Consider the following 21,226-nt stretch of genomic DNA (forward strand, 5'->3'; position numbering starts at 1 on the left):
AACTATTAGTAAACGGTGATTCTAGACCCAAGAATTATTAGACACCTGGATGTTCCCCATATAAATACAGTGTGTATATATGTTCCCTATACATGTGTGTGTGTGTGTGTGTGTGTGTGTGTGTGTGTGTGTGTGTGTGTGTGTGACCCCACTTAATGTGAACAACTTGACAGGATTAAGGCGGTAATCAGGAACATCACATCGCCGTCACCTACTTTGGGGAATTGTGTCCTTATTTAAACGGCGCATTAATTAGCCTGAAACTTTGTTGGGTAATTAGTCCATTATCCCGGTAATTACTCCGCTAATTACTAAGACGGGAAGATGATTGGCTCCCAGATCGTGGCCCTCCTCCTCCTCCTTGTTCTGGTCGTGCCTCAGTGACTACGGCTCCCTGCTGTTGACGGGAGGATGAGGACCATTCACCTCTTTCATTTCTATCGTGTATAAAAGGTTGGTTAAAGTCACTAAGTTATTTTATTATTATTGTCTTCATCTCTCCCAGTTTGACCAGAGGTGGGGTCGTGTGTGTGTGTGTGTGTGTGTGTGTGTGTGTGTGTGTGTGTGTGTGTGCGCGCGCTTAAAACATGACTTAGTTTACCCCCATACAACTGTGGTCTTCATTTGGAAACACCACAGAGCTTCCTAACGACTTATATTTAGTACACAGTCATAAAACACAATACAGTATAGCTTCCTCCTCTTTCTCCTCTGCCTCTTCTTATTCACCTCCTCCTCTTCCTCCCTTCCTTCCCCTGCTCAGCTGTTCCTTCACTATTTAAAACACAGATAATGGCACCCTAGTATGGCTCTGTACCCCAGCTCTCCCTCACCCCCCAGGCTTCGGCACTAACCACTCCACCACCTCCCTTTCCTCCTCCTTCCCTTTCTTCTCATCCTCCCATCCTACCTCCTCCCCTTCTCTCCCTCCCCACTCATCTTTCTCCTCCCTCCCCTGCCCATCCTTCCTCCTCCCCTGCTCTCCTCCCATCTTTCCTACTCCTCCCCCTTTCTTCCCCTGTCCTCCCTCTCCCTCCTCCCCACCCTCTTCCACTTTACTACTAATGGCTTCTGTTTTATTACAACCTGTGGGGACACAATCGATGCTTACTTCCCACCCTTTCTTCCCCCTCCTTCTCCCTTCCCCCTCCCCATTCCTCCTCTCCTCCCTATCTCTTCCCTGCCTTCCCTTCTCTTCTCTTCCTAACAACCTTCCCTTTATCCAGTACCTCACTCACCGCCCATCACCACCATCCAACACCCTCACTACTCAACATCCTCACTACCCAACACCCTCACCACCTCACCCCCACCACCCATCACCCTCACCCACCCATCACCATCCAACACCCTCACTACTCAACATCCTCACTACCCAACACCCTCACCACCCATCACCCTCACCACCCATCACCCTCACCACCCATCACCCACCACCATCACCTCACTCAACACCTCACCACCCATCACCATCACCTCACCCATCACCTCACCATCACCACATTACCTCACCACCCATCACCCTCACCATTTTGACCCAAATACGTCACATATCGAGGCCACTCAATGATACTCCCATTTACTATAGGCGTTGGTATGATGTGTGTGTGTGTGTGTGTGTGTGTGTGGGAGGATTGATTATCTTACGGTCGATAGTTTGGAGAGAGAGAGAGAGAGAGAGAAAGAGAGAGAGAGAGATGGCTTACCTTTTCCATTTCCTCCAACTGAGACAGACAGACAGACAGACAGAGACAGACAGACAGACAGAAAGACAGACGACAAACCACAAACATTGCCTGCTGTCTAAAACGCCGTTGACAGCTATTCCTGACAACCTGCCCAGCTGTTAGGTTCAGTGACAGTCGGATGGATGTGTGTGTGTGTGTGTGTGTGTGTGTGTGTGTGTGTGTGTCCAGCTCAGCTACTAAAGTGTCATGGGAGAAGACAAGTTTTCCGTCGTGTTGTCATTTATATGCAAATCTGAAGTTGATGATAACAGCGTGAGGTCCACCACTGACACACACACACACGCACAGTAACACACACACACACACACGCACAGACACACACACACATGCTGCATTTGTGTGTGTGTGTGTGTGTGTGTGTGTGTGTGGCCATCACCTGTTATACCATACAATCAATACTCTATTTACATCACAATAACTAATCACGTAATTACTCCCAACTAACGACCATATAGTCATCTAAAACAAACAAACAAACAAACAAACAAACAAACAAACACCAAATCACTATATTTTTACAAGAACTTTTATTTGTGTTTGGCCAAATGATTGTATTTGTGGTAATATAATTCGTTGTTGTATTCTGTTGCATGTTAAGTGCCATGATGTTTTGTTAATTCCATTATCATTGTTTATATCACAATAGGTTTTTATGAAGGACAAGATCAATAGTTAATATCATGAGGTTAGGTTAGGTTAGGTTATACAACACTCCCCACCACTAATATTAATTAACCTGACGTGTACAGGTGATGGTAATCTTTGATTTTTTTGTTGTTTTTGTTATCTGTAATGTTTTTAGTATTATTTACAGTAATATTATTATTATTATAAGTAATATTTGCATTAATGCTGTTATCAATGTAATTATTTCTTATTAATGTAATAATATAACAACAACAAATACAAAAACAACAAAAAATAATAACAACAACAACAACAACAACAACAACAACAACAACACCACTACCTCCACCTGTCCAACCTCTGCTTGTGACCCACCTGTCTCCCACCTTCCTTACCTGGACAAACTACCTTAACGACCTGTTTCTCGTTAACCTCAGTAATTACAACAAATTAAAGACTTTTCTACTTGATATATATATATATATATATATATATATATATATATATATATATATATACTTAGTACGTGAGGTTTTAAAAATAGTAACAGTCGCTTTAATCTGAAATAGTGTTTTTGATCATTATTAGTATTTCTATTTTTGGGGGAGATACCTTGTAATTGGCGCTTTTCATGTCAGGTCTGTCTGTCTGTGTGACAATAATAACAACAAAATAAGAACAATAACAACAATAATAACACCCACGTGAGCCCAGAGAAACAATTAACTTTTAAAATAACGAAGAAAATGAGAGATAGTCATTAATTGTTCTAATACTTCTTGTCTAATCCTTCTGGTTCATTATAAGATCTTAATCACTTCTGCACCAACACCCTGACGCTAATTGCCGCTCGTTAAGGTGACTTTGTGTGTCAGAATGACCCTTGGTAGTTAATAATGCTTGTTAGTCACTGTCTTTTCACCCTTATAAGCTAACCTAACCTAACCTAACCTAACCTAACCTAACCTTACCTTACCTAACCTAACCTAACCTAACCTTACCTAACCTTACCTAACCTAACCTTACCTAACCTAACCTTACCTAACCTAACCTAACCTAACCTAACCTAACCTAGCCATAAACCGTGTCTGTCTGTCTGTCCTGTCGCACCTCGGCAAGTGATGTTGTCGTGTGTGTGTTGTCATGGCGACCTATTGTGTCCCGGCTGGTTATTAAACTTCCTCATGGTCGCTTCTTTCATCTGTTTCCCTCCTCTGTTTCCTCCATGTCCCTCTTTCATCTGTTTCCGTCATGTTTCCTTCATATGTTTCTTTCATCTGTTTCCTTCACCTGCTTCTTTCATTTGCTGCTTTCATTTTTTTCTTTTTCTACTTCGTTCGTCCATTTCTTTCATACCCTTCTTCCATATATTTCTTTCACTTCCTTCCTTTACTCATTTGCTTCTTTACTTACTTCCTTTACCCACTTCCCTCACCTACTTCCTTTACTTACTTCCCCCACCTACTTCCTTCCTTCCTTCACCCCCTTCCTTCACCCTCTTCCTTCACTATCCAAACTTTGTCATTATCCCATCTACCTTTTTATCCAATTTTCTTCGCCATATTCTTATTTCTAATCTCAAGGTTCCTTTTTTTTATCAACTTTACTTCCTCTCGTGTTTACAACGATCTCATGTCGGCTCTCTCTCTCTCTCTCTCTCCTTATCCCCATCTCGCGCGCTCGCTCTCTCTCTCTCTCTGACGTCATATTCAGACTCTCTGACGTCATATTCAGATCTCTCTCTCCAGAAGCTCAAGATACAAGAAGCCTTTACCAAGTTTTAGAACATTGAACCAACTCAAGTTTATTAAGTTCCAGAGGAGTAAGTTTATCTTCGGAAGGAGGAGGTAGAAGAGGAGGAGGAGAAGGAAGGAGGAGAAGGGAGAAGGAGAGAAGGATAGAAGGGGAGAGAAGGAGGAAAAGGGAGGAGAAAAAGAGGAAGGAGAGGAGAGGAGAGGAGAGAAGGGGAGAAGAGAATGGGAGGAGAAAAGGGGAGAAGAGAAGGAGAGGAGGAAAGGAGAGGAGAGAAGGGGAGAAGAGGAAGAAGTAAGGAGAGAAGGGAAGAAGAAAATGAGAAAAGGAGAGAAGGAGAAATGAGAAATCGAAAGAAGGGGAGAAGGATATAAAGAGAGAAGGGGTTAGAGAAATAGAGAAAGAGAAGAGAGAATAAGAAGGAAAGAAGGAAAGGAAGGAACTTAACATCTCCCAACTAACTTGAACACCGGAGGCCTTATCGTGATCACAAGTTACGGACATTTCTTAAGACCGTCTGATTATTTTTATTCAACTGGGTCAAAAGTTTTCGCTTATATTTGGCGGGCGAGGCAAGAGGCGAGGCTCGGGGAGATTTGTACTCGCGAGCCTTACAACTTGTTCTGTCTCTTCACTTATCCCGTTGTTTTATCCTGTTTTTATGTGTGTTTTTTTTTCTTCTCTGTCTTTGTGTATTGTTATTTAGTTTCTTTTTTTTTCTGAAGTTTTTTTTTTTTTTTTTTTTATCTTCGTTTGTTGTTCTCGGGATTATTACATTTTGTTTTTTTGGGTATTTTATTCTGTTTCTTCTCTTATCTTTGTTTGTTATTATTTTCCTTGGCTTTCTTTTTTCTTTTCACTCATTCTTCTTTAGTATGTTGTTATTATGCTTGTTCTCATTCTGCCTTGCTTTTTTTCTGTGTTTTCCCTCTTCCTCTCTTCGTATTTTTTTATTTTTTCATTTGTGTTTTTTCCTTTCCATTTTTCCTTTATTTTTTACATGGTCTTCACGTCTTATTTGTTTCTTCTCTGATTCTCTTTCTCTTACTTTAGTCCCTGTTCTCCCATTTCCCTCCTTCGTCTCATTCTCAATTCTCATTTTCATCATATTCTCTACATTTATCTTGATTATTATTGTTTTTCTTTCTTGTTTAGATATACTTAATATCTTAAGGAGTGGCCACGGTTCCCATTCTCCAGTGGCCATACTTCTATAGTGACGACATCTTACATCTTCTATAGTGGCCACAGCGCCCAACATTTAAAGTGGTCACTAGCCCCAAGCCAAGAATGGCCACAGTCCCCACCCGTCAGAATGGCCAAAGTCCTCCACTCCAACAGTGGCCATAGACCCTAGCCTCCAGAGTGGCCACAGTTCCTGACATGGCCACACCAGCGAGCTAACTTCAATAAAGGACAAACTTTTCACATCGCCGGAGCAAAATGGCCCATGATTGGATTTTCTGGATTTAGTGGATAATTTCGAGAAGTAATCCAACGTTTATCCTTGTGAGGCTCGCGAGATGGTGGAAGATGGCCACACGTGTTTAAATGGCCAACACCGTGTACATGGCCACGTAGTATGTATTCTCTTACAGTCTGTTGAGAAATTACATTATTTCAGTGCAGGTGGTCATACATCAATAGGTGGCCACACACATGTAAGTGGCCACACATATATTAGTCATACATATGTAGGTGGCCGCAACATGTAGGTGGACACATGCATGTAGGTGGCCAGACTCGTGAAACACACACACACACACACACACACACACACACACACACACACACACGAGATGAAGCACCCTGAGGGAACTTGTGTAGTGAGTGACAGCAAAACGAGACACAGCAGAGATGGACACGTCAAGAGCATCCTCACCAGGGAACAACCCTTTCAGTAATGAGGCGACGGAGGACCTTCCCCCATTACGACATCGCCGAGAGTCTCACTGAAGAACCCCCATCCTACCTGCGCCCCGGGAATGCCCCCATTAAGCTCCTCCTTACACAGATGGAGAAAGCCGCCTCATCTTGTCCTGGCGTTGAGTTGTAAGGCCCTGGCTGTGGTGGCGGTGACGGAGACGGTGACGGTGACGGAGACGGTGACGGTGAAAGAGACGCAGACGGAGACCGGAGACGCTTCCTGCCCATTCCAGCGTCTGACGGAACCATTCCAGTAAATGTGACCAGGATAACGATCACCCGGGAACACAAAGACTCATCCATTGTCCATCGATACAAAAGGAAAGGCAGCCACTCCATCGGTGACGACCGCTCTGGTATATATTCTCCCGCTGTCGATTCTCTGGGAAAAATCCTTTGCAGAAATCTTGCTTCCCTTTTTCGCTTTTCTCGTCACATAGAAGAAAAACTATTTTTCTGGCAGTCAATGTGGCTTCAAGAATGGTAGAGTGACGAGTATGTGAGCTTCCCCAAACGGCAGATGAAGGAATAAAAGCTTATCGACTGAACGAAGACCTTCAGCACCACCAAGAGAGAGACGCCCTTGGAGAATCCCATAAACAACCAGCTGTCTTAACGAGTCCACGGGTTAAAACAATAGACATAAGAACGGTGTGTGTTCGAATCCTTTAGGGTAATGTGTTGCTGAGGACCGCACCGTAACAGCTAAAACTGGATTGATTAAAATAGATTTAGTAATTAATTCGTAGCTCTATCCTGATACAGTGGACTAATCATCAACCTCAAAGAAACACAAATTTTCTGCATTCTGTCAACAAATAACTCTTTAAACCACCGACCATCACTAGAGGAAAACTAACCAGAGTTTAAAAAAATTGTAAACACGTAGATCCCACCCTCGTGAAATTCACATCAAGGAAAACTAATAGTTCAAGGAAAGACTGACTCCCCTTCCCCTCCCGCACACACACACACACACGCGGGGATACTTACAAAAGGGAAATATTCAACGTAACATCCCAAGCTGAAAGTCCAGAGCAGACTCTTATAAACCTGCGAGCCGTGGACAAGTCGAGGGTAAACACACTGAGAACTGAATTACTCCCTCGGGTGATGTTTACAAAGATCCCTTGAAGACCCGCTGACAAGATATTCACAAGGGAGTAACTTGTCCTACCTATAACTGTCAGGACCACTAAAGAGGAATTAAACCTTTCTCTGTCTGTCTGTCTGTCTGTCTGTCTCCCTATATGCATAAGGAATGTATACCCAAGATTTTTTTTAATTTGATAGAAAAAACTGATGAGAAAGAATATAAAGAAGTGTGGATGTAGAGAGAGAGAGAGAGAGAGAGAGAGAGAGAGAGAGAGAGGGGCAAAGATTTCTCTCAAGGGGAAGCTCAAGTAATTCTTCAAGGATGTAAGATCATGGTGTAGGCACTGAGGTTACCACCGTGCTGAGATGATAGTGACCATTGTGTGTTTATGTTAATCACCCTAATAACAACACCGGCAGGATATGACACCAGGATACACCCTAATCATTCTAACAACACACACACACACACACACCCTAATCACCCTTCCAACAAGATGACGTCATGTATCCCAGTACACTGCGTCGCCCCCTTTATAATGAACAGCTTCACTCTACGCGGATATTAATGTAAAAAAAATGTTTTGGAAAATGTGAATACAAATTTAGACTTTACTGATCCCTTAATATTCAGGTAATTTTGCTTCCGGGCTTTTTATAAAATAATGTGTAGTGAACCTTTTTTTCTGGGCTAAAACAAGCAGTTTTTCTCCTAATAAAACAATTCCAGGGAAAAAAGTGTATATTTCTTTTAAAAAATAACACAATGGCTGATTTTTTATTTATATTTTCTATGTGGTTAATTTTAATCTCTGTTTCTCTGATAGTCTCTCTCTCTCTCTCTCTCTCTCTCTCTCTCTCTCTCTCTCTCTCTCTCTCTCTCTCTCTCTGTATAAAGATTTTTCTCTGCTGTGGGGAGAAGGAGTCGTCAAGGATCACACACACACACACACAAAGCTGGTCTAATGGTCGCTGGTGACACCAATTGTCCGGTAGATTATGGAGAGAAGAATTTATTAGCTCTCAAGACGGGTTGTACGGGACCAGCACTAGAGAGAGAGAGAGAGAGAGAGAGAGAGAGAGAGAGAGAGAGAGAGAGAGACAGACAGACAGACAGACAGAAAATATCAGATATCTTAAATTAAGGTAAAATTAAATACAAAGTACTCTAGCTGTTCCAACAAAAAGAAAATTCCTTTTTCATCTACAAGGATTAAACTTTTATAGAACACTCCAACCCTGAGGCACACAGCGGCCATCGGGAAGCTGACAGAATGATTTATAAAGATCATAATGTGGACGAAGGGGTTGAAACAAAGGCGTGACTTCACCAGAGGGTATGTGATGTCATTATAGGTCATCAGATGTCATTATAGGTCATCAGATGTCATTATAGGTCACCAGATGTCATTATAGGTCACCATAAGTCATTAGAGGTCACTAGATATCATCATAGGTCGCCAGGTATCATTACAGGTCACCAGATGTCATTATAGGTCACTAGATATCATTATAAGTCACCAGGTACCATTACAGGTCACCATATGTCATTAAAGGTCACCAGATGTCATTATAGGTCACCAGGTATCATTACAGGTCACCAGATGTCATTATAGGTCACAAGGTATCATTATAGGTCACCATGCCTTCATATAATGACAGTGATACCAGTAACGATCGTGAACCAGACAATGAAGGTGGCGACGCGGATTTCACCCTCTGGAAACTGATGGGTACACGTGTTCGATCCCCCGCAGCTGATGACGCCCACCTGTACCATCCTGCCCTCCACCTGCCTCATTACGGACCCACCGCTGTCTCCCTGTAGGATAAGTGTCAAGGGTAGAGAGATATTATGTTACGTGAGAGAGACAGTTATGAGACGCAAGATGGAGGAGAAGGAGGAGGGAGATGTGGAATATTATGAGTAAAAGATTGTGATGTGTTAGTGTTAATTAGAGGTAGGGTGATATATGACACACATACTTTACATATACACACATACATATATTCGCACACACACATATACATACAAAGACACGCACACACAAACACAGAGAGAGAGAGAGAGAGCACAGAAGTTCACCTAAACTGATATCTCCTATAAGCTGGGACGCGTCGTAGTGAAGGTAGCAGTAAGCTTGCCAGATTTGAAAGATTAGCTTTACATTACGCTGGACTAAAACGATCCCTGCAGGTGTATCTAATTGAAGGTGTAGCCAGGTGGGTTCAGTATCGTGGAGGACCGACCACTAACGGGATACCTGCCTCCTTGTCATGCTTAGTCACTAGTATCTTCAGGTAATAACTTATATCCTAAGTTGTCCCGAGATTAGGAATGCGAAAACATACCTAGCTGACTCACTTGAAGCTATAACACAAAGCTGGAGGCTGACGTGGCTGACGTTTTCTGACAAGATGATAACCACGACAGAACTCTGGTGTACTCTTGTTAATACCTCGTCTAACCACCTTATATCGCTTTTCACAGGGGCAAGATGAGGTCCTTAGGGGGGGCAAGAGACTCAGCTTGGTGAAGGAACCGAGGGGATGAAACAATTACCCGCCACTTTAACGAGGTAAAGTTGTCAGGTCGTCGCAGCTCAGTCATGGGTCTCCCGGGACACAGACGCGGTACTAAGGCGTGTTGGGCCAAATTGGTAATCCTAATGAGAAAACTTAAAGATTAAAGTGTGTGTGGGGGTATGTGACAGTCGGGAGAAAATTAACAGTGTTATTGATATAATTATCATTGTATGTGTGAGTACTGCCTGACGGTATAATGTAGTCAGTACTATACCCTCCACTGTCTTCACTTCCCCTACTCGGCCCATCGACCCTAACGACAGGAGGCGTGTGTTCTGTTCACTAGACCACCGCTTCGACTTATTTCAGGACGTGAAGACAGTTTGAGAGATGGGGGAGGAGGAGGAGGAGGAGGGACACACAGCCGTCTAGGGGGGGGGGGGGCAACAGAAGAGGACTTTGAGGGAGGATGTTGAGAGGAACGGTGACGTCAACCATCTCTCTTGACCCAAATGACTATAGTCTCATACCTATAATGCCTAAAATTAAGTAGGATTAAAATTAATGGAGCCAGTCAATGTGTGTGTGTGTGTGTGTGTGTGTACTTTGCTACCACTCTCTGTGTATAACAAATGTTGCTATAAATATTAAGAGAGACATCTAACACTGTACTGTACAGTAAGATAGAAGACTGACTTACCTGTCAGGGGAAGGAGCACCGCTTGTAGGAGGAGGACCAACCTGAAGGGGCAGTGGGCAGCTCTCAGGACACACACACATTTCCCATCCAGGGGTACTCGTGGTAGCTCGTCTGCACACCATTGCCGATCCTGCCAGTGCTCACACCACACGCCGGGTGAGACAGAAGACCCACATTGTCGTTGTGGGCGTAGTTGTCATGGCCGTGGGCGTTGTTGTGGTAGTGGTGGGCATGGTTGTTGTTGACGTTGTTATGGTAGTTGTGGGCGTTGTTGTGGTAGTGGTGGGCATGGTTGTTGTTGAAGTTGTTATGGTAGTTGTGGGCGTTGTTGTGGTAGTGGTGGGCATGGTTGTTGTTGACGTTGTTATGGTAGTTGTGGGCGTTGTTGTGGTAGTGGTGGGCATGGTTGTTGTTGACGTTGTTATGGTAGTTGTGGGCGTTGTTGTGGTAGTGGTGGGCATGGTTGTTGTTGACGTTGTTATGGTAGTTGTGGGCGTTGTTGTGGTAGTGGTGGGCATGGTTGTTGTTGACGTTGTTATGGTAGTTGTGGGCGTTGTTGTGGTAGTGGTGGGCATGGTTGTTGTTGACGTTGTTATGGTAGTTGTGGACGATGTTGTGGTAGTTGTGTTATAACTTAATAGGAATTAATTCACTCCCGGTTTCGTGTTCATTCTTCCGTGAGCGTCACCTCTTACCCCCTCCCCATATCTTCCTGGTCCAAAACCCATGTGGGACGCGGACCTTTTTTTTTTCAAATTTTTCTTCTAGTCATTCCCTTCCGGTCTCACCTTCTGGTACACATTCCATCCCCTGGTCAGTCTCGTCAAAGTGGCGGCAATCTGACTACCTCCCTGAACTCTCTGCGATTTATCAACCTTCATTCCTCCATTCTCGCTAAAAGTGCTCCTCCCAGAAATATTTGAAATTCTGGACCCTCTCCAACCTCTCGCCGTCCAGCCATATATCACACTCTGACTCTTGTGAAATACCACCACCACAACCTTCCTCTTTTAACCATTATCATTAATTCTCCTCCATTAAAAAAAAATCTTTCTCCAACTTTCTAGAAATTATTATCCCTCTCTCTCTCTTGTATTTCTACTACTAAATTAACCTTTAAAACAACGTTGTCTGTGTTGGTCGATCTTCATTCTCTCTCGACCTTATGTCAGTCTTCTCTCTGAGTTGTGTGTATCTTGCCAGCCGAGACACCTCCCTCTTCTGTTAGTTGCTTCCTTCTCTGGACATCAACTATACCAAGACCTGAGAGCCTATGGGAGGGCCACTGTCATACCTACGACTACAAGGCGACTAACCTAATATAACCTCAGCCAAAATTCTCACAGAACTAAAAATAATATTGAAAATCCTGAGAAATGAATGAAAAAAGTGGAATTTAGCCAGAACTCATCACTTCCGCAGTACAAAAATATTTCACTCACTCACTCACTTTGTCTGTCTCCTCGTCTGTCTCAATTTAAAGCCTTCGACACCCTCCCGCCCTCCCTCCCTCCCTCACCCCCCTCTCTCCCTCACCTTCCTCAGCAGATTCCTCTTCCTACCTATACGCTCTCAACACGTCTCACAACCCTTCACAACCACTCAAGAAATATCAAGCTATAACATCCTCACTTACAACTCTCTTTCTTATTATCATTGTTATTATTATTATTATTATTATCATTATTATTATTACTATTATAATTACTATAATCATTATACCGCTGATTTAATCTTCTTAATGGTGTTGTGGAGGTAAAATAGGGGTGAGGAGGAGGGAGGGAGGGAGGTGTTGTGGTGTAGTGATGAAGGAAGGAGGTAAGGAAGGTGTTATGGAGGTGAGATGAGGGTGAAGAGTGGGGGAGGGAGGGAGGGAGGGAGGGAGAAGGTGTTAAAGTAGTGAGATGAGGGTGAGGAGAGAGTAAGGGAGATGTTGTAGAGATGGAGTAGGAAGGGAGGTATAGTGGCGAGTGAAGGAGAGTGGGAGGAGGGAGGAAGGTGCTATGAAGGCGAGATGAGCGTACCTAACATTCTCCTCAGGTGTGAATTAGCTGAAGGTTGTGACATTTACCACTACTCCACCGTGACTCTGACCTTCATGATATATTTTAGAGACATTTACCACATCTGAATGGTTGTCGGTGTTGGTGTTGTAGTGGAGACGTCAATAACTCTCCCACCCGCTCATCAACCTCAGCCATTAATCTATTTGACACTTGGCTAGACGTGTGTGCGTGTGTGTCTGTGTGTCTGTGTGTGTGTGTGTGTGTGTGCGTGTGTGTCTGTGTGTCTGTGTGTGTGTGTGTGTGTAAGTAATTCTCATAGGTATCTACAGGTGTTAATTATACCTATCAGTAGCTCAGAATAATCTCTAACCCCCAAGTAATACAATACAAAGAAACCAAACAAACAAACACCTAATTTAATCAAACCTTTACCCAGAAGTCCCGGCAGAACCTATGAAACAACCCCCAGGCAGAGCAGAGTTCCCGTGTGACAGATATATAAAGTTGGTGCCTGTAACTGAGTAGAAATATATACAGAGATTAATTAAGCCAGTCACTCACAGCTGGTAATATAATCAGCACGACTTACATTTATCACGTTTATATACACACACGTAATATATCAGTTAGATATAAGGTGGTACTGTATAGGGGGTGAGGATCAGGTTATATTATGGTGAATAATGTAGCCAAGCGTTTAGCGAGCATTGGAAACACACACACACACACACACACACACACACACACACACACACACACACACACACACACACACACACACACACACACACACACACACACACACACACACACACACACACACACACACACACACAGGCGGCTCACGCAATACCACCACACCTCTTCACCCTCTGACATGACTTCTTAAACAAAACTTAGCACAAGAGACAGAAAAGAGGTACTGACGTGCTCTGCTTGTTTCACCAGACCATCAAGATGGACTGAGATTGGACTGTCATATGAGGTGATGGAAGGTGATGGAGTACAACTGAGTTTGTTAAGTTTTAAATAACTTTTGTACCAGAATAGCACACGAGGTGGTGAATTAAATGGTGGGAATATTCTACTTGAGAAGGTAAATTATGTATGTATTCAGTGTGTGTGTGTGAACTATTGGAGAGCAGGAGTGGTAGAGGACCGTACCTAAAGTTATCTTTTAAGCGACAACAAATATACGTCACCCTTACACCACACAGTTGGGCGGCGTGAGGTGAGTGTCCACCAGCTGTCCCTCACTAATGTCCACCTGTTGACCTCCTCGTTACTATTAATGACTCTGGCTTAGCCCTCTCCTGTACCTCATTATGACCTGACCGCATTACCCCTCACTCCTGAAAGGGGAGATTATATTGTGACGTCACGTGTGTGTGTGTGTGTGTGTGTGTGTGTGTGTGTGTGTGTGTGTGTGAGGGAGAGAGATACGTACAAAATTATCTCCAACACCACGTATCTCCTCTTTACCTATCTCCATGTGAGGGTCTCCAGTATTCACCTTTATCTTCTCTAACAGTTGTCCTCCATCTCCGCGGCTCCTCTTATGTTGTTCTCTATCTTCCGTTCTCTCTAAGTCTTTTAAGTGAGGCTGCCTCATGCACACACTGTACACACAAGACTAAGATCAACTTCCTTAAAATGGATGTTTGTTTAGTAGCGAACCGTCATCACTTTTGTGGCAACACTTCCTGACAACACTTCCTTGCAACACTTCCTGACAACACTTCCTTGCAACACTTCCTGACAACATTTCCTGACAACACTTCCTTGCAACACTTCCTGAAAATACTTCCTGGCAACAATTCCTGGCAACACTTCCTGGCAACACTTCTTGATGGTTGGGGGTCCAGTACATGGCTTATAGCTGCTTCTACATAAAGACAACTTAACCTGTACACTTCATCACCCTGTCACACCACACCACACCACACTACCCTATTCTTCCTCTTCACCCTTCCCTCCCATACCCACCTCTCTCCTCCCCCCCTTACCTCCCTCCTTCCCCCCTAACCTCCCTCCCCCATTACCTCTCTCCCTCCCCCACCTCTCTACCCGGGTCAATGCTCGCTAGACCGTCAGCTGTCAAATTATTTTCCCTGATTTTCCCCGAGTGTGAGTTGTGAGTGGCGGCTCAAAAATTTAGAAATGTTTTGCTATTACCTACGTTTTTCTGCGTCTGCGTTCTCCTGCGTATGTGTTCTCTTGCGTCTGTGTTCTCCTGCGTCTGTGTCCTCCTGTGTTTGTTCTCATGAGTCTGTGTTCTCCTGCGTCTGTGTTCTCTTGCGTCTGTGTTCTCCTGTGTTTGTGTTCTCCTGTGTTTGTATTCTCCTGTGTTTGTGTTCTGAATCTGTGTTTTCCTGTTTCAGCATCTGCGTCAGCCTGTGTGTTCCATATTCTGTTGTCTCTTATCCTTTTATATTTACGAGAAACCTAACCTAACCTAACCTAACCTAACCTAACCTAACCTAACCTAACCTAACCTAAAGGAGCAAAACGACGGCGTAAATACATACAGCGCTCACCTCCGTCCTAAAGAAAATATCGACAAGAACGCGACTTCATTTTCACTACAAGTTAAAAATCTTTCACACCCTCTTCGGAAAATAAATATTAGCATCATCCCTTAAAAAAAAAAAGATGCGTTTCACCCTTTCCCAAAATATAAAAACTTGGGCCCCAAACCTTTAAAAAATTAAAAGATTAAAAACCTTCGTCTCTTTCCCCACCAAAAATGTAAAAACAAAATAAAATAAAAGCCCTAATAAAAAGAGTATTCCCCAGTTTGAGGAATATCTCGGGTAAAAATAACAGCATGTTGCATTGCACATAATTATTTATTCAGTGCAACATGGTTCAACTGGTCAACAATGTACGCCACACTATTTATTTTTTTTTAACTAAAACATTAACAGCTTTTGTTTATTAATGTAGACCAGAGGTGTTTATGATGTTGTTAGTTGGGTTAGTTATTGTTAATGTTGTTGTTGTTGTTGTTAGTTATTGTTAATGTTGTTGTTGTTGTTGTTAGTTGGGTTAGTTATTGTTAATGTTGTTGTTGTTGTTGTTAGTTATTGTTAATGTTGTTGTTGTTGTTGTTAGTTATTGTTAATGTTGTTGTTGTTGTTGTTAGTTGGGTTAGTTATTGTTAATGTTGTTGTTGTTGTTGTTAGTTATTGTTAATGTTGTTGTTGTTGTTGTTAGTTGGGTTAGTTATTGTTAATGTTGTTGTTGTTGTTGTTAGTTATTGTTAATGTTGTTGTTGTTGTTGTTAGTTATTGTTAATGTTGTTGTTGTTGTTGTTAGTTGGGTTAGTTATTGTTAATGTTGTTGTTAGTTAGGTTAGTTATTGTTAATGTTGTTTTTGTTGTTGTTAGTTAGGTTAGTTATTGTTAATGTTGTTGTTAGTTAGGTTAGTTATTGTTAATGTTGTTGTTGTTGTTGTTAGTTGGGTTAGTTATTGTTAATGTTGTTGTTGTTGTTGTTGTTGTTAGTTGTTAGTTATTGTTAATGTTGTTTTTGTTGTTGTTGTTAGTTGGGTTAGTTATTGTTAATGTTGTTGTTGTTGTTGTTGTTAGTTGGGTTAGTTATTGTTAATGTTGTTTTTGTTGTTGTTGTTAGTTAGGTTAGTTATTGTTAATGTTGTTGTTGTTGTTGTTGTTAGTTGGGTTAGTTATTGTTAATGTTGTTTTTGTTGTTGTTGTTAGTTATTGTTAATGTTGTTGTTGTTGTTGTTAGTTATTGTTAATGTTGTTGTTGTTGTTGTTGTTGTTGTTGTTGTTAGTTATTGTTAATGTTGTTGTTGTTGTTGTTTAGTTGTTCTTGGTGTTTTTGTGAGTGGTTTAGTTATGTCATTGTGTTTGTTGTTGTTGTTATCGTTATTATTGTTGTTTATGTTATCTGTTGTTGTTGTTGTTGTTATGGATGGATAAGTTATTTGATTGTGATAGTAATGTTATTATTGTGACTCTATTATTTCTTGTAGTCATCATGTATCGCTGTAACTATTCTTGTACCCAAACCTATACCGCTGTAATGGTCCGAGTTACAGGTTATGAAACTTCCAGCAGCAATACAGTGACCCTCTGAGTGTTATGTATTATTACTTGTGATGGTTGTAATTTATGTACCGCCACTACCCTGTTGCTGTACCCTGATGTAGCTATACCACACACACACACACACACACACACACACACACACACACACACACATACATACACTTATCAATAATAATAACAGTAAATGTTAATTCATAAAATAATTCTGTTAGAGGCGTTACAATGTTAATTATAATGAAATAATTCAACGCGCGTACAAACGCTTCTGTCACTCAGTCTATTTGCTTAAAGAATTATAATGCTTGATTCATTAGTTGAACTCTGTGTAACCTGTACCTATGACCGTTGTATTAAATTCTGTATTACACCTTGTACCCATGGCTGTTGTATTACATTCTGTATAACATCATCTATAACCACCTATAACTGTTGTATTATACAGGTATGTTGTAGCAGGTAAGATCAAACTGGTTATCATCACAGTTGGAATCTTGAGAAGGAGAGATGGAAAATCCCAGAAAAAGAAGATTGATTAAACTCTCAGGGTGTGGTTACTGTCACACTAGCAAGGACTAGAACGTCAAGCAAGGAGTAGAATGCTAAACCAGGAGTAGAATGTTAAACCAGGAATATAATGTTACACCAGGAATATAATGTTACACCAGGAGTAGAATGTTAAACCAGGACTATAATGTTACACCAAGAGTAGAATGCTAAACCAGGAATATAATGTTACACCAGAAGTAGAATGTTACACCAGAAGTAGAATGTTAAGCCAGGAGTAGAAAATTAAACCAGGAGTAGAATGTTAAACCAGGAATAAAATGTTAAACCAGGAGTAGAATGACGAAGAGGTGAAAAATCCGAGTACAGCTGTCGGACGTGTGAGGTGGAATGATCATAAAGTTTATTCATGGGAGTAATGTGTGAAGGCGTGAAATAGCATCCACGTCCTCAAAGACTGAATGGATGCGACGACTCATCTTACTAAATAAAAATACCTGTACGACACAAAATGGAATCCAAAATAAATTAAAAATTATTAGTTGAGGCGAAAGAATAATTGACTAATGATGGATATTCTTCAGGTTATGACTTGTGAGGACTGTCCATGAACCTGGGAGATATATAACTGTTTACTATTGATGTTATGGAGAATGATAGAGGTATTATGAACCCTTTGAGGATATTGATTTAACCCTTTGAAGATGTTGATTTAACCCTTTGAGGATGTTGATTTTACCCTTTGAGGATGTTGATTTAACCCTTTGAGGATGTTAATTTAACCCTTTGAGGATGTTGATTTAACCCTTTGATTAAAATGATTTCACGCACACGCACACACACACACACACACACACACACACACTACTGGAGCCTGGCCAAAGCATGAATGACGTAGCCGAGTCTTACTGACAGAGTGAAGAGAGATCCACTGTGTCAGCAGCCGGGAAGAGGAAGAGGAAGGGAAGGAATGAGAATGAGGAGTAGGAAGAGGGAGAGGGGGATGTGAGAAGGAGGAAGAGGAGGAAGAGAAGGAGGAGGAGGGGGTGGCAGGAGGAAAAGGAGGAGGAGGATAAGGAGGTGGAGGAGGAAGGAGCGGTGAGGAAAAGGAAGAGGAAGAGGAGAATAAAGGTGGAATAAGAGGAGGTAAGAGGGAGGGGTTTGACGCTTCCTCCCTTATTTTGTGATAAAACAATTTTAAGAACGAGTCAGCGTGTGTGTGTGTGTGTGTGTGTGTGTGTGAATTCATTTTTCTATGCCCGTATTCCTCATGCACTCAAATTAGACGTGTGCCTTCGTTGCGTGCTCATGTTATTGTGGTTTGTTTAACTGTTTGTCTGTTTCTTTATCTGTTTGTCTCTGTAATACCCACAGAGTTTACCTTTCTCCCTATCTCTCCTCTCTGCTATTTTCTCTCTCTTCTCTCTCTCCTACTCTCGCACACTTTCTCTCTTTCTATCTCTCTTGCTTTTATTCTCTTCCTAAATTTATCTTTTATCATTCTATCTCTCTCTTTTCCTCACACTCTTTCTACCCTCTTTCTCCCTCTCTCTCTTTCTCTCGTGACAATTCAGATTTTCACCCTTGTAGTCGAAAAATAATTACACTAGCACGGTTTCATGTTGATAATTATTAATTAAAACAATTTTTAGATACAGATTTTTTTTCTAGTCTGTGTAAAAACAGCTTCGTAATTACAAATGACAGAGACATTTTGACGAAGATTAAGCGTCGATAATTCTAGGAAATATTAGCACCGTGGAGAGGGGTTGGGGAGTTACTTGGTTATTTTAGACCTCTTTAGACATCTTCAGACATTTTTAGACATTTTCAGACATCTTTAGGCATGTTTAGACATCTTTAGGCATCTTTAGACGTCCTTTGACATTTTAACACATCTTCAGACATTTTCAGAAATCTTTAGGCATCTTTAGACAACATCTTTAGACATTTTCAGATATCTTTAGACATCTTCAAACATCTTTAGGCATCTTTAGACATATTTATATATCTTCAGACATCTTCACACATCTTTAGACATATTTAGACATGCTTAGACATCTTCATATCATCTTTAGACATCTTTAAACAACATCTTTAGATATTTTCAGACACAGATGGCATCTTAAATGTCTACTGGACCAAAAATATCGTCTTGTCCTTTTATGTTGTAAATATGTAAATAAAAAAATATTAAGCAATCACTCGAAAAGCTTAAAGTAGGTCTGTGTGAATATCGTGTGTTACATAATATAGGAGCTTAAACTGTAACCGCATGACTACAAGGGAATGGGTGACGGATAGTGAAATGTCAGTCGACTCGGAAAATGTCATTATATATATGGATTTGTGAATGTCATGGAAAGGGTGGGGGAGGGGGTGAGGGAGGGGAGAGGGAGGAGGTCATGATGAGGGTGAGGGAAGGGGTGATAGAGGGGTGAGGGAAGGGGCATGGAGGGGGTGAGGGAGGGAGAGGGAGGAGGTCATGATGAGGGGTGAGGGAAGGGGTGATAGGGGTGAGGAAGGGGGCCATGGAGGGGTGAGGGAGGGAAAGGGAGGGAGTGAGGGAGGGAGAGGGAGGTGAGGGAAGGGGTGAGGGAGGGAGGTCATGGAGGGTGAGGAAGGGGTGAGGGAGGGGGTGAGGGAGAGGTAGGAGGTGAGGGAGGGATGAGGGAGGAGGTGAGGGAGAGGGTGAGGGAGGAGGTGATGGAGGAGGTGAGGGAGGGAGGTGTTTTAGGGTATGATAGGAGGGATTTTAGGGATGGATAAGGAGTACTGTATTTAACTTAAGGGTATTTTTAGGGATGGGCAAAGTGTACTTGTACTCACCCTAAGGTCAGAACAAGTACAGAAGTTGGGTACAATGACCTTGACCTCTTGACCTTCTTGGCACTGTGATACGGGGCATTTTTTAGGGTTTATCGAGGGTGAGTGCCAAGTGTGTCAAGTGCCTGATCGATCCGTCAAAACATAATAATAAAAAAGTTTGTTCCATTTGTTGTAAAGTGATTAATGCTGTTGGGTCACTGGTGGATAGACAGTCATATATTGACAGGCAGACAGACAGACAGACAGACAGACAGACAGACAGACAGACAGACACACACACACACACACACACACACACACACACACACACACAAATCCTGACAAGGGAATAAAATGTATACCAGTTGATGAAGTGAATATTTCTTTTAATTAAGGATGAATTTGACGTATGAGGCCAGAGCACAAACGGTATTAATACTAACAGAGAGATGGATTGTGTGTGGCTGCACCTGCACCAGTCTCTCTCTCTCTCTTAGCGAGATTTTTTTCCTTTTAGATATGTTTTAACTTGTTAAAATATCATTCTAAAAGGGTTAAAACATCGTCCTCAAAGAGTTAAACCATCGTCCTCAAAGAGTTAAACCATCGTCCTCAAAGAGTTAAACCATCGTCCTCAAAGAGTTAAACCATCGTCCTCAAAGAGTTAAACCATCGTCCTCAAAGAGTTAAACCATCGTCCTCAAAGAGTTAAACCATCGCCCTCAAAGAGTTAAACCATCGCCCTCAAAGAGTTAAACCATCGTCCTCAAAGAGTTAAACCATCGTCCTCAAGGGCTTAAACAATGACACATTATACATACTACATTATCTGTTCATATATCTCTTGTTTATTTCTACTTATTTCTACTTTTTCTATACCAATTTATATCGTGTTATTTACGGTCTATGAAAAATAATTAATGGCGGGCCAACAAGGGTTAATATACAGAAGCTTCCTCGTTTATCTGTCCAGGGGAGTAATGGCCTCTGTGTCCGGCTGTTTGTACGTCAAACTCTCCAATAACAATAACCTCTCCGGATGCAACAAGTGTGTACATCATCCTGTGTGTACATTCTGGTGTACATAGTGGTTGGTGTACATTCTGTTCCCTATAGTGTGTACACGGTGGTTGTTGTACATATTGATATTTACAGTAGTTGGTGTACACAATGTTACCTATACTGTGTACATATTGGTCGTTGTACTCTCTGATATCTACAGTAGCAGTTGTACACAGTTGTCTAAAGTGTGTACATCATGCAGTGTGTACATATTGGTTGTTGTACACTCCAATACTTACAGTAGCAGTTGTACACAGTTATCTAAAGTGTGTACATCATGTTCTGTGTACGTCATGGCTATTGTACACACAGTTAATTGATGTGTACATTAAGTTGAGTGTAAGTCGTAGTTGTTGTGTATGTAAATACTCAGTGTGTACATTACGATGTATATACGTC

This window comes from Homarus americanus, unplaced genomic scaffold, assembly GCF_018991925.1.
Source record: "Homarus americanus isolate GMGI-L3 unplaced genomic scaffold, GMGI_Hamer_2.0 scaffold42982, whole genome shotgun sequence".
NCBI classification, from domain to species: Eukaryota; Metazoa; Arthropoda; class Malacostraca; order Decapoda; family Nephropidae; genus Homarus; species Homarus americanus.